This window comes from Canis lupus, chromosome 21 (genome assembly GCF_048164855.1).
Source record: "Canis lupus baileyi chromosome 21, mCanLup2.hap1, whole genome shotgun sequence".
Lineage (NCBI taxonomy): Eukaryota > Metazoa > Chordata > Mammalia > Carnivora > Canidae > Canis > Canis lupus.
Window position 1 is genome coordinate 31773411 of NC_132858.1, and position 12038 is coordinate 31785448.

At 36.2% G+C, this 12038-nt stretch overlaps 1 long non-coding RNA gene across 2 annotated transcripts in view; it reads right to left on the minus strand.

Annotated features, from left to right (window-relative positions):
- Nucleotides 1-4733: 4733 nt before the first annotated feature.
- Nucleotides 4734-12038, minus strand: part of LOC140613506 (uncharacterized) — a 72145-nt gene continuing 64840 nt past the window's right edge. For both annotated transcript variants that reach the window (XR_012014503.1, XR_012014504.1), the window contains 2 exons: nt 7209-7246; nt 4734-5083 (listed from right to left, as the gene is read on the minus strand). This is a non-coding gene — a long non-coding RNA (uncharacterized lncRNA). The remainder of the gene's footprint in view (nt 5084-7208; nt 7247-12038) is intronic.

Sequence of the window (12038 nt, forward strand, 5' to 3'; positions counted from 1 at the left end):
ACCAAACTTAGTGTCAAAGTACAATGTAAGCCTCAGTAATTATACCCTGTTCTACTCAAAAATTTCTCTTCTCATTAATCTTTCAAGTTAAAAAAAAAATCTTTCAAGTTTTATTTGGTTTCTTTCTTTTTTAGGATCAGTTCTTTACCAATGATTTCCTTAGATCTCCATACTCATAAGGCTCTGCTAAACCCATGTTGAGCCAGGCTTCCTTTTAATCTGCTAGCCCAAGTCTGATTTTTGCAGCAAATACAAAATTACACTAACTTCAAGTCCTTCATTTGTGTTCTTGTAGATTAAGAATGTCTCACATTTATTTCATGTGACCATTCTTTCCTTTGATTTTTACAATAATTCAAACTTGGAACATATCTCTTTTCCCTTAATACCTTAGAGAAACTGCCAAAACATTCTTGTATGTATCATTTTCCTAAGCTTTTGGGTGTTCTCACAAGTCAGTTGACCACTGTGTCTCTTGGAATCCCTCTTTCCACCACCCTTTGCTGACTCTAGACTCTCTCTCTCTGTGCTTTGGCCATATTTTTAAAAATTCTCCTCTTATCTCTCTGATTTTCCATTTCTCAGGCAATTGTACCCTCAGGTGCCTTTGAAACACATTTCCCATCACATTTTCACATATGGCCATTTATACAATCCACTCATCAGCTTTGGACTTTGCATATGTAAAGATTCATTAAAACCCTTATTAAAATAAAAGACTTTTCACTCCTGAAAAGCAACATCAAAACAACACTTGATATGAAAAGTTAAAAATTGTCTTTATTTCATATCTGCAGAATCCATACTACAAATCTAATGTATTTATAACAAATATGGTTAGCAAAAGGGTAGTTTTCCATTCTGCTAGAGGTAATTGCCACAGTTTCTGGGTGTTTCCATTTATAATTCTCAGTAACTTTTTGAACATCTGTACAACACCCCATTCTCACTGTCTGCACACTCTTATTAGTGCGCATCTTTAATCTCATGATTAAAACAACAGTCTGAAATTTGAATTTAAAGACTTTCTACCCTGCTTTGCTTTGAGACTTCTCTAAATGTCTAATTTGCCTCCTGCTGCTGAAAATAAAGTTTGCCAAGAAAGAGTATTTTGCAGGCAATAATCAAGGGTAAATATATAGAGAAGAGGAAAACCTAACAACTAAAATACAGGTATGATTCTAGTCTCTTGGACATAAGTCATAACTACTAAATATCTTGTGTTTTGCTTGTTGTGAAGCAGTACTTCATACTTTTCTTCTTTGGACTGCACTCATCTTTTTTCATTTTAATAAACTGATGTTTTCTAGAGATAAATACTGTATCTTACTGAGCTTCACATGAAAAAGAATCTGTGTGTGTTCTGCTTAGAAACAAAAGATGCTGCATTAAAAATGCTTTCTTACCTTCTAACCTGCAAGATAAAGCCAGAATTACCCTCGAGAGTGCTAAGAGATATAAAAAAGTTAAAGCATAATAATAATCTCTGCTAATTTGGGATTTACAGTGGATTCTGAACTCTTTAGTGGATAGTTGGGCCCTTTAAATTTTTTTTTATTTGATTCCAAGAGGTTTGTTCAAAGTCATAGTAAACCTCTTGGATCAACTAAAGAGATCTCAGTTGCATTTCAGAGAGTTCAGCTCTGGGGAAATTTAAAAAGCTTTAAACACACGGTTGAGTTGGTCAGTCACAAAAGCCACTGTGGCATGGGGGCTTGCAGGGGTCGTTCTCTGAGCAACTTGGTCCATAGGAGCCACATCCTAAATAAATTGTGTCTGCTCCCTCTACTTCCTTCCCGTAAATTTTAATTTCTTTCTGGAGACAGAAAAACCTGTTCCATATGTCTGGGTAATGCTGCTTTAGAGGCATTCACATAGAGGTAATAGGCATAGATCCTTGGCCTATCCCAGTAGCTCTCAGTGACGTTCAAACATCTGCAAAACACCCCTTCTCACTGTCCCCAGGCCCCACATTAGCTCTTATTTGTCCCCATCTTTAATCTCAAGACTCAAACAACAATGTGATTGAAATTTGAATTCAAAGGCATTCTTCCCTGCTTTGCTTTGTCCTGGTCCTTGCAGGCTGTCCCCTATACAAAGCATGATAATTAAAGACACAGTTCCTCAGGATAGTTACAGTGTGTTGACGAAAATAAGAAACAAATGGAATGATTTTAGTCTTGTGGAGAATGTGTATTTCAGTACAGGAAAAAACCTAACCCGTTGATAACTGCCTTTGCTAGAAATAAATTGGACCCACTCTTGTGGTGTGATGTTGCAGAAATGAAATAAAGACATTTCCTATCTTTTCATGTCAACTCTTACTCCAATTCCAATGTTCTCAAGTGGGAAGATTGCCACTGAAAACAGAGCAGCCTAAGCAAAAGAAAAAGAAAAAGCTAAGATAAACATAATTATTTATTTAAGTAGAATTTCCACAAATAGGTTATAAATTTTATAAGAACAGAAGCCATTGACATGGCTTCCATTCATTGGAAATTCACTGTCACATTTCTAGCCCTCAGCAGTGATGGACTTCTAGAGAAATAAGAGTAATCACTTCTTTGGATGATAGTGTCAGTCACAGCTGTACAAAGCACTCGTGTGTAAATTTGTTGACAGTTAATCCTCCAGATTATATTGTGTCATAGGTAGCTTTATCATCCACACTTTGCAAGTGGGGAAACTGAGCCTTATATTAAGTTAATTTACCCAATACTTTCCTATCTACTAAAGTGTAGTCAATTTCATTTCCTTTTGATTATCAAGGTCAGCTCCATCTGACTGTAAACCTAGTGTCCTCAGCTGCCAAGTCTACACCACAGAGATAGTGAGAGAGTGGAATAACTTGAATTCACAGAAGGTACAAGGTCAAAATACAAGCAAGTAAACAAAACCAGGATGTGTCAATCATAAGAGTCATGGGAGTTTTATTAAGGGAAAAGAAAGACTAAAGAGGGGTGTCATAGTTTCTGACTTGCTTTGTTGATTGGACGATGATCTCTTTGATGGATGTTAGGGAATGTAAAGGAAGGACAGAATTTTAGGAGGTAGGAGAAAGGATGGTAGAGATGGCTAAGATAATTCAATATGCAACATTTGGGGTTTAATTTTCCTTTTAGGCAACCAGGAAGGCATGAGGATGTGTGGCCTGCAAATCACTGTAGGAGTATGATATCGTGAGACAGATTTTTACACCATCTGCATAGACAGTTGATTCTGGTTATTCACGGTAGTTGGGTAGACCATCACCACCCAATACTGAATTAGCAAATAGCCGTTGCTCCTAGGAAATAAAAGACTAGGCTCCTTAGAGCCTCTGATCACAGTATTTTTGTCAACTCTTTAATAGATATCCTTGTTTGTATATTGGTGTTTACAGACACCTTAGGCAATATATATTTCCTACAAATCATTAGTCATATAATATACCAGCCAACAAAGGCCTGACATCTTCCTTAATAACATTACCATATATTTCTTTGGCTGTCAACCTCACAAAAGTACTATTTCCTATGCTTTAAAAAAAAAAAAAAACTGGTTTTTGCAATGATTAATTTTATGTGTCAAGATAGATGAGCCATGATGTTCAGTGCCCAGATATCAGGTCAAATATTATTAGGGATGTTTCTATGAAGGTGTTTCTTAGATGACTAACACTTAAACAGCTGAACTCTGAGTAAAGCAGATGACCCTCCATAATGTGGAAGAGTCCAATCAACTGAAGATCTTATTAAAACAAGACTGGCCTCTCCCAACAAGGAAGGTACTCTGCTAGCTGTCTGCCTTCGGACCAGAATGGCAATTCTTCCCTCAGTCTCCAGCCTGTTAGCTTGTGCCGTCAGATTTTGGACTCACTGAGACTCAGGCAGAACAAATCTTATCTAACACATGTTTTCTCCATAAGGCACATCACAGACTTCTTGCACTTAGAGCACCAGGCAGCATTCACATGGCCTACTCTTGTGGGCCACTGTTAGAAGCAAAATCACCAACAAAAAGTACACAAAAAGGGCAGCTCAGGTGGCTCAGTGGTTTAGGGCCGCCTGCAGCCCAGGGCGTGATCCTGGAAACCCGGGATCAAGTCCCACTTCGGGCTCCCTGCAGGGACCCTGCTCCCTCTGCCTGTGTCTCTGCCTCTGTGCGTGTGTCTTTCATGAATTTAAAAAAAAAAAAAAATCTTAAAAAAAAATTACACAAAAAAATGTGAAAGGAGCGCCTCAATGGCTCAGTCAAACATTTGCCTTTGGCTCAGGTGGTGATCACCCAGTCCTGGGATCCAGCCTCGAGCCTCACATCGGGCTCCCTGCTGAGCAGGGAGTCCGCTTCTCTCTCCCTCCCTCTCTCTCTCTCTCTCTCTGTCTCTGCCCCACCCTACTGCCTGTTCTTTTTCTCTCTCTCAAATGAATAAGTAAAGTCTTTAAAAATAAAACAAAAAAACAATTTTAAAAATTAAAAAGATGTGGAAAATGTGGTGCTAAGTAGACCTTGAAAAGGACATTTGTTTACATCATGAGAACTGAAACAAGAAGTCAAACAATCACCTTTTTCAACTTCATCTGGGAACATGTGCATCAAGGGTCTCAAATTTTTCACACTCTACACATTTTGTGAATGACAGTGAAAGCATCAAGTAGCTTTGGGGGTTTGGGGGTTACACACAACTTGTATCAAGTAGCTAAGTTTGCAAATGTAAAATCCACAAATAATGAGGTACAATTGTATGCAAAAGGTTTTAGACTTATACCTTCCTTTATTGTCTTATAATATACAAAGTGAGCTTAGGGGGCTTTAGATAAAATATTTAAAACAGTAAATCAGAGTTCATATAAACATATAATAGGCAAAAGAAATACAGTTAAGGAGAAAACAAAACATACTCACACCACAGGATTTCATGGTGCTATTAAAACCAGGTCCCACATTTGGCACTGAGCTTCCGGGTGTGAAGAATTAGATGATTTAAGGGTCAAGCACAGCGTGGGAAATATGGATATTGAAGAGACGGATAAAGGGAGAGCATTCATATGAAGCCAACTGCACCCAGAACGAGCCTTTCACCTCCTTGCTGAGTACCACTGTCCTGACCAATGTAAAATAGAGTCTCAGTATACAATTTTCTCAAGCAAATAAATACATTGTATTAGGTCATTTTCTAAGTGAATACATTCTATTAGTGTTAAGAGTGCACTTTGCAACTCAGTTATCAAATGTACTGTCTTAATAATGAAGTGAAAATCAGTGCTACAGTGATTATTTCATCTTAAGCAAAATGTAATTCACAAAATAGTACATAGATCATATCAGTGCATCAAGTTTGTATCTAGACCTGAAAGTAGGAAATTCCACGTATAGAAAAGCATGAAGGCGGACGCCTGGGTGGCTCAGCGGTTAAGCCTCTGCCTTGGGCTCAGGGCCTGATCCTGGAGTCCCGGGATCGAGTCCCACATCGAGCTTCCTGCAGGGAGCTTGCTTCTCCCTCTGCCTGTGTCTCTGCCTCTCTCCCTGTGTCTCTCATGAATAAATAAAATCTTAAAAAAAAAAAAAAAAGAAAGAAAGAAAAGCATGAAGGGTAAGGTAAAATTGGCGGCTGATGGAGGAGACACACCTCTGTTCTTGCGAGCCCATCGTGCAGTGTACATCTCTTCCCAACACCCCTCAGAGGTGCCACACTCATAGTCTACAACAGGCAATGTGGGGAGTATTTAAACAATAGAAATCAGGAAATGGTCAGGAATGTTTTTATGCCCAAAAAATCAGTTGTTAAACCTTCACCATCATAACCCTGACTAAAACTTATACTTCATTATCTTATTTGTTTCCTATAAAATGTTCCTATTTGTTTTACTAATAATTAATGGCTTATCCTTGACATTTAATCTCTCAATATATACCATAGTTGTAGATCTAAGGAAATGCAAAAACTCAAAGCCACTGACATCCTCTGTTATTAGTTAGTTATTTTAGGTTTATGCTTCTACTTTCAGAACCTAACTTCCTTCCTTCTATGTGCAGTGTTGAAAGATGTTAAAAACCTTGAGCTCCTCAAGTATTAGAAGCTTTATTAAATGCTGATCAGTGGGAAAAAAGTCCTTATTCTTTTTTTAACTATGGGCTGACTTAATTGTTATCACCTATAGCATATCTTCTCATGTAAAACTGATACCAGGTAACATCAATGATCTAGGCCCACTCCTCAAAGATATCAAAGAAAAAGGGCAAGTCTAAAATGTAATGCTTCACATGCTTTCCTTCACTCTATTTAAATTTTCATCCTATTATAATTTCTCATTTTAAAAAGTTACAGTAGAATATTTACTACTTATTTTCTGAACTTTCATAACCAGGGCATTATCCAGCTAGGAAGATACTTTTCTTTACTGTAGTCCTAATTTTATCTTTTTCTTCCCTTCAAAAATATTAAAAGTGTTTTCTTTTTCTAAGAATTTAATTGAAATATTATTGTAAACATAGTTCATGTTTTTCAAAGAGAATTAATAGTAAATATCATCAGATATATTTTATTTTTAATAGATGTGTTTCTTACATTTTTATTTAAATCCATAAATAAATAAATAAATAAATAATAAAATTAAAAAAATAAATCTAATCTAATTCTAAAACGTGATTTTAAGGAACTTAATCTGTTTTCTTTTGGACAATTGGCAATAAATTCCAATTTCCTTCTTTCTCTGAAACTCCTTGTCAATAGGTTACTGATCTGTAAGTGTGTGCTTAAATTAACTCAAGTAGTTAGGAGTTAAGAGGGCGACCCCTAAGATGAAAACATTTTCAAATGCAAAGAGTAACATTATCAAGTAGTGATCAGGATATTTCAAATTTTTACTATATTTAAGTGTTCTCAAATTATATTATGTAAGGATATTTTCTCCAAATTAGTAAGAGAATTGAGTTTAAAATTCTTTTTATAAATCAAAACTACAGAAAAGATCACCTGGCTGTTATTTAATGCTGGCACTGCTATGTTCAGATGCCACAATGATACACACACTATAGCTGGTGACAGCGGTTCTCTGCATCTTTTATTCCCAAATTTATCAGTAGAGTCAGGAAAGTGTGCCAGGAAAGATGTAAATCTGTAGGTCTGGTTATCTAGCCAGCTACTAGTTCCTCTCCAGCATCAACAACCTGGCTGTAATCTCTCTCCACAGTTGTAAAATGAAGGAATGAACTCAATGTGTTCTAACCTTCCTTTCTTGGCTCTTCTGATTCCACATTTTCAAATCTAAAAACAAAAACACAAAACACATAAAAGGACATATAGCAATGACGCATGGCATCTCTTTCCAGGTCTCTGTTCTCAAGTTGAAAAAGTATGTCTGTGTATAGGTGTAAGGTTAAGTTACAGAAAAGTAAACTTTCAAACCAAATATCATATTGTGATTTTCCCCCAAGTATGCGCAATATAGTTTTGTTTTGTTTTTTTAAGAATGCAAGTAAATACTTTGGAAGTTGACTGTTTGCTCATGGCAAAATGAAGAGGCATTCTCACCCTTGAAAAACAGGTTTTTTATTTTTTAACACAAATACAAAAAAAGCCCAATCTTGTAATATAAGTGCTACCCCCAAGTCAACAAGATTATGCTAGATAACAGATAAGGTCCTAAACAGCTTCCATTCAAGCAGTAAAAGAACATCTCATGATTTATCTTAATAATTTTTCCTGTACACTTGGAAGTTCCGAAATAGTTGCAATAGAATGACTTCTATTAAATGGCAGAGAATGTTTAATTTTAACAACATTTCAACACTTCTTATCATTTAATTCTATCTTTCATAGGCCTAGAAAGAAGTAGAACCTTCTTACCACCCTTTGGACTTCATCCCCACTTCCATCTGAGGACACAGCCACCTGAGAGACAAGAGCCTCCCTTTCACAGAGGCCACTCTTCAAGAAGTGCTTAGGGTGGCTAGCATACTGGTCCTGATTCAGCTTGAATGGAAGCTGAGTTCAAAGGACTCAGCACTTTCTAGTGTAACGCCATTTTCCAATTATGATTTCCAACAATTATCTAGGTACCATCAAACTCCAGTTACTTCTCCTCTTTTCAAGTTAACTGATTTATTTAGCACACATTTACTGAACTATCCATTTTCTTCCAACACAGACTCTAAAAGACATTTTGAGTTAAATAGCATCCACATTAATAAATGTCTTACCAAATCCTTTTCCCAACTACACAACAAAAAACAAAAAAGACTGGAAGAGAAAAGGGAGAGAGAATTTAAAGGCATGAATTGGGAAGAACATTGACTTGCGTGCCTGAAGAACTGTACTCTATAACTTACCCTTCCAAGTATTGTTATTTCTCTTGAATAAAAATTTTGAGAAAACTTATCTTTACACATGTTTATCAAAATGCTAAAGCATATGATCTTTTTATAATGATTTTCTGGAGTTCCCTTACTAGGAAATCACAATGATTATTATTATTCCTTTGGCTTTGTAGCTCTATCTTTAAGATTTCAAAAGAGAATATTCCTCCTTATGTGATAGGAACTGAAGGCCAGAAAAGAATATACACTTAAACACATCAATACGATATATTGATATTTTTTAAAGACCAAAGAATTACATATGTAATTTGTTCTAATCAAAACAATCAAAAAACAGCAACAAGAAAAGTCATACAAATCCTAAATTCGTTAATTTCAAACCAATCATATATGGTTCAGAAACTTTAGAAACGAGTACAACTTTAAAAAAATTTATTTAATTTTATTTGAGAGAGAGAGGGTGCATGAGCAGAAGAAGTGCAGAGAGAGAAGGAAAGAGAAAGAGTCTCTAGTAAACTCTGCGCAGAGCTTGGAACCTAATGCAAGGCTTAATCTCATAACCCTGAGATCACAACCTGAGCTAAAACCAAGAGTTGGACACTTAGTCAACTGAGCCACCCAGGTGCCCTCAAATTGATTTGACTTTTACATGAAAACTTGTGTGGAATCTATCTCAGAAAAACCTGGTGCTCTATTTACAAACAGTTTAAGTTGGTAATGTTTGAGGAGTATTCCCTGGAATGGCTTTTTTGCAACACAAATTTTATCAATTATTAAATGAAGATAAAAACTGATATAAATTCTGTATTGTTATTTTTTATCCATCTCTCTCTTTTTATTTACCTCTTTTTTAAAATTATTACTTTGCTAACTTGGTAATTTGGTAAATTATACAGCATTTTTAGAAGTGTAATTATAAAGACTGGTAAGAGATTACTAAACCTATTTTTAAGAAACTAGGCAAGCCAGTAACTGTTCTCATTCTGAATTCCCAGATACAAGAAATAAAACATGGACCTTAACAATCTCTAAGACCTCTTCCAGCTACAAAACTCTCTGACTTTTCTCCTCAATGTATAATCCTAATTTCCTCTACATTTCTTTTTTTTTTTTTTTTAAGATTTTATGTATTTATTCATGAGAGACACAGAGAGAGAGAGAGAGAGAGGCAGAGACACAGGCAGAGGGAGAAGCGGTCTCCATGCAGGGAGCCCGATGCGGGACTCGATCCCAAGACCCCGGGATCACGCCCTGAGTCAAAGGGAGGCGCTCAACCACTGAGCCACCCAAGGATCCCCTCCTCTACATTTCTTAATAGGTCTTGAAGTTGTGCAGTACGCTGCTGGATTTCATTCAGAACTACAAGACTCAACACTGTCTCTAAATCACTGCAGATAATTTGCATGTCTTTGAAATTAAAAGCTACTTTTTACTTTACTATGAAATACTCATTGTATTTATTTTACTATGAAATACACAACTCTAGAGCCCTCTGTAATTACATACCTGTTTCAAACCAGCTATATGCATGCTAAAATTGGCAATAGTATATGTGGTACAAGAAAACAGTGCTGTGTTGACATTACAGGAATAAAAGAGAGATGGAACACTTTAATCAAAAATCTGCCCTGAGGGGCACTTGGGAGTTTCAGTCAATTCTGCCTCTGACTCTTGACTTCAGCTCAGGTCATGATCTCAAGGGCATGAGATTGAGCCCCACCTCAGGCTCTGTGCTCTCAGCATGACAGGCATGAGGAGTCTGTTGGAGATTCTGTCTTCTTCTCTCCTTGCCCCTCCCCCAAACCATGATCATGCACTCTCCTTCTCTCCCTCTCTCTCTCAAATAAATATATAAAATCATTTTCTTTAAAAGAGGCACTTATTGCCAAATCTATGCAAAATATTTTGCTGACTGCTATAGCACCCAGCACAAAATCTAAGCTATTGAGGACTTAAAAAATGATAGAAAGAATAAAACAAGCATCTATTCACTTCTTCCTTCCTTTTCATTCAACAGTTTTTGATTACTACTTACATGGAGTTTACATACTAGGGAGAGGTATGCAAAAAAAAAAAAAAAAAGAAAAGAAAAGAAAAGAAAACAAATAAAAACAACCACAACTACCTAAGTATGACAAATGCAAATAAGCCAAAATCTGTGTGTGATCAATGGGTTCAGGATGGTTTCTTTAGGTTGACTGGATAAGCAAAGCCCTACTGAAGAGGTATCATTAATGCTCAGATTTACTTTTCAACAGGAAATAGCCTTTTTGAAGAGGAAAAGAGCATTTAAGGCAGAATTAAAATTGTCTAAAGTATATAATATGTCTGAGGAACAATTAGATAGCCAATGTTTGTGTGATGTGAGTTGAGGTCACGAAGGTACACAGGGAATAGATTGGCTAGTGACTCATAAGCATAAATATTTGGGTTGTATTTTCTATGCTAAGTAAAGCCCTGAAGATATTTAAGGAACTGAGTGATTTATACATTCAATGATTTATATATTCAACGTATAAGGTTGGCCTGTGCAGGTTTTCCTGTGCAGAATATACTTATGAGAAGGAGTCCTTCTCCTTTCTTTAGTAAATTGGGAAGAAATAATGGTGAAATGCTGATGAAATAATAAAATGAAAATTATGAAATGAGAACGAAGCATTGATATCTTTGGAGGTTGTTAATGGAGCTGAAGTACAGAGAACAAATTTGGAATATATTTTGAAGGTCATTTTGATGATACCCATTTGGATGTTGAGGTTGAGAAGAGAGAAGAAAAAAGAAGAAGGAGGCTAACTCCTAGATAGTGGCTTAGCAAATATGTAGATGATGATGAGTTTTACTAAGCTGAGGACTCGGGGAGACCAAGTTTGGGAATTTAGCCATATTAACTCAAAGCTGCCCTTAGACATCCATTTTAAGTTACGGAGAAGGCAGATACAGCATCCTGTAGTTAAGACAAATTTGCACAAGTTCCACTCTTTAAATAAGTGAATTTAAGCATCCTAAACACCATGTTAAAATAATACAAATAAAGAAAGTTTAAAAAATAGCTATGTTTCTTCTGTTCTTTTCTCACTCTTTATCTAACCCTTGAGAAGGAAGAAGGGAGGGAAATAGGTAGAGCTTAATTCTAACTGACACCACATATTTCAGAGTAGAAATTGCTGAGTTTGTACAAATTTCCCTAGCCCAGTGGCTTATTTAGAGCTAAAGAGAAGAAGCTGACTTTTGTTTAATGCCCAAAGTGCTGATATGTACCAGATGAGAGTCTATTTTATCTCATTGAATATTTGGGGAAGTTTTTCAAGGCATTTATGGTTTTCAACTTTATTGAGGAAGAAACTAGGATCAGAGAGATTGGGAAGTTTGTTGAAGAACACCCAGATAGACTTGGTGGAGCTGGATGTGGAATGCTTGGATCTTGGCCCCGTATTCTTTTCCCACTCCACCCCAGAATCCTGTCTGCCAGCCTCTTCATCCCAGCTGGCCACCATTTTAATCTTCTCTTCATGAGACTGCTTGAAAAAGAAAGCAAGCATTGATTCTGTTATTTGCTTCCCTGTTTACTTTCACTGAAAGAAGGAAGAAACATCAATTTGCTTCGTATAGTTTTCTTCAATTGAATGTACAATTAGTTTATAATGAGTAGAAGGGATATTTTTACTTAAAAAGGAAAAGAAAAGCACTGGAATGTAATTCATCAGAAGGCATTCTAATAAACATAGCAAAATCAATTTAAA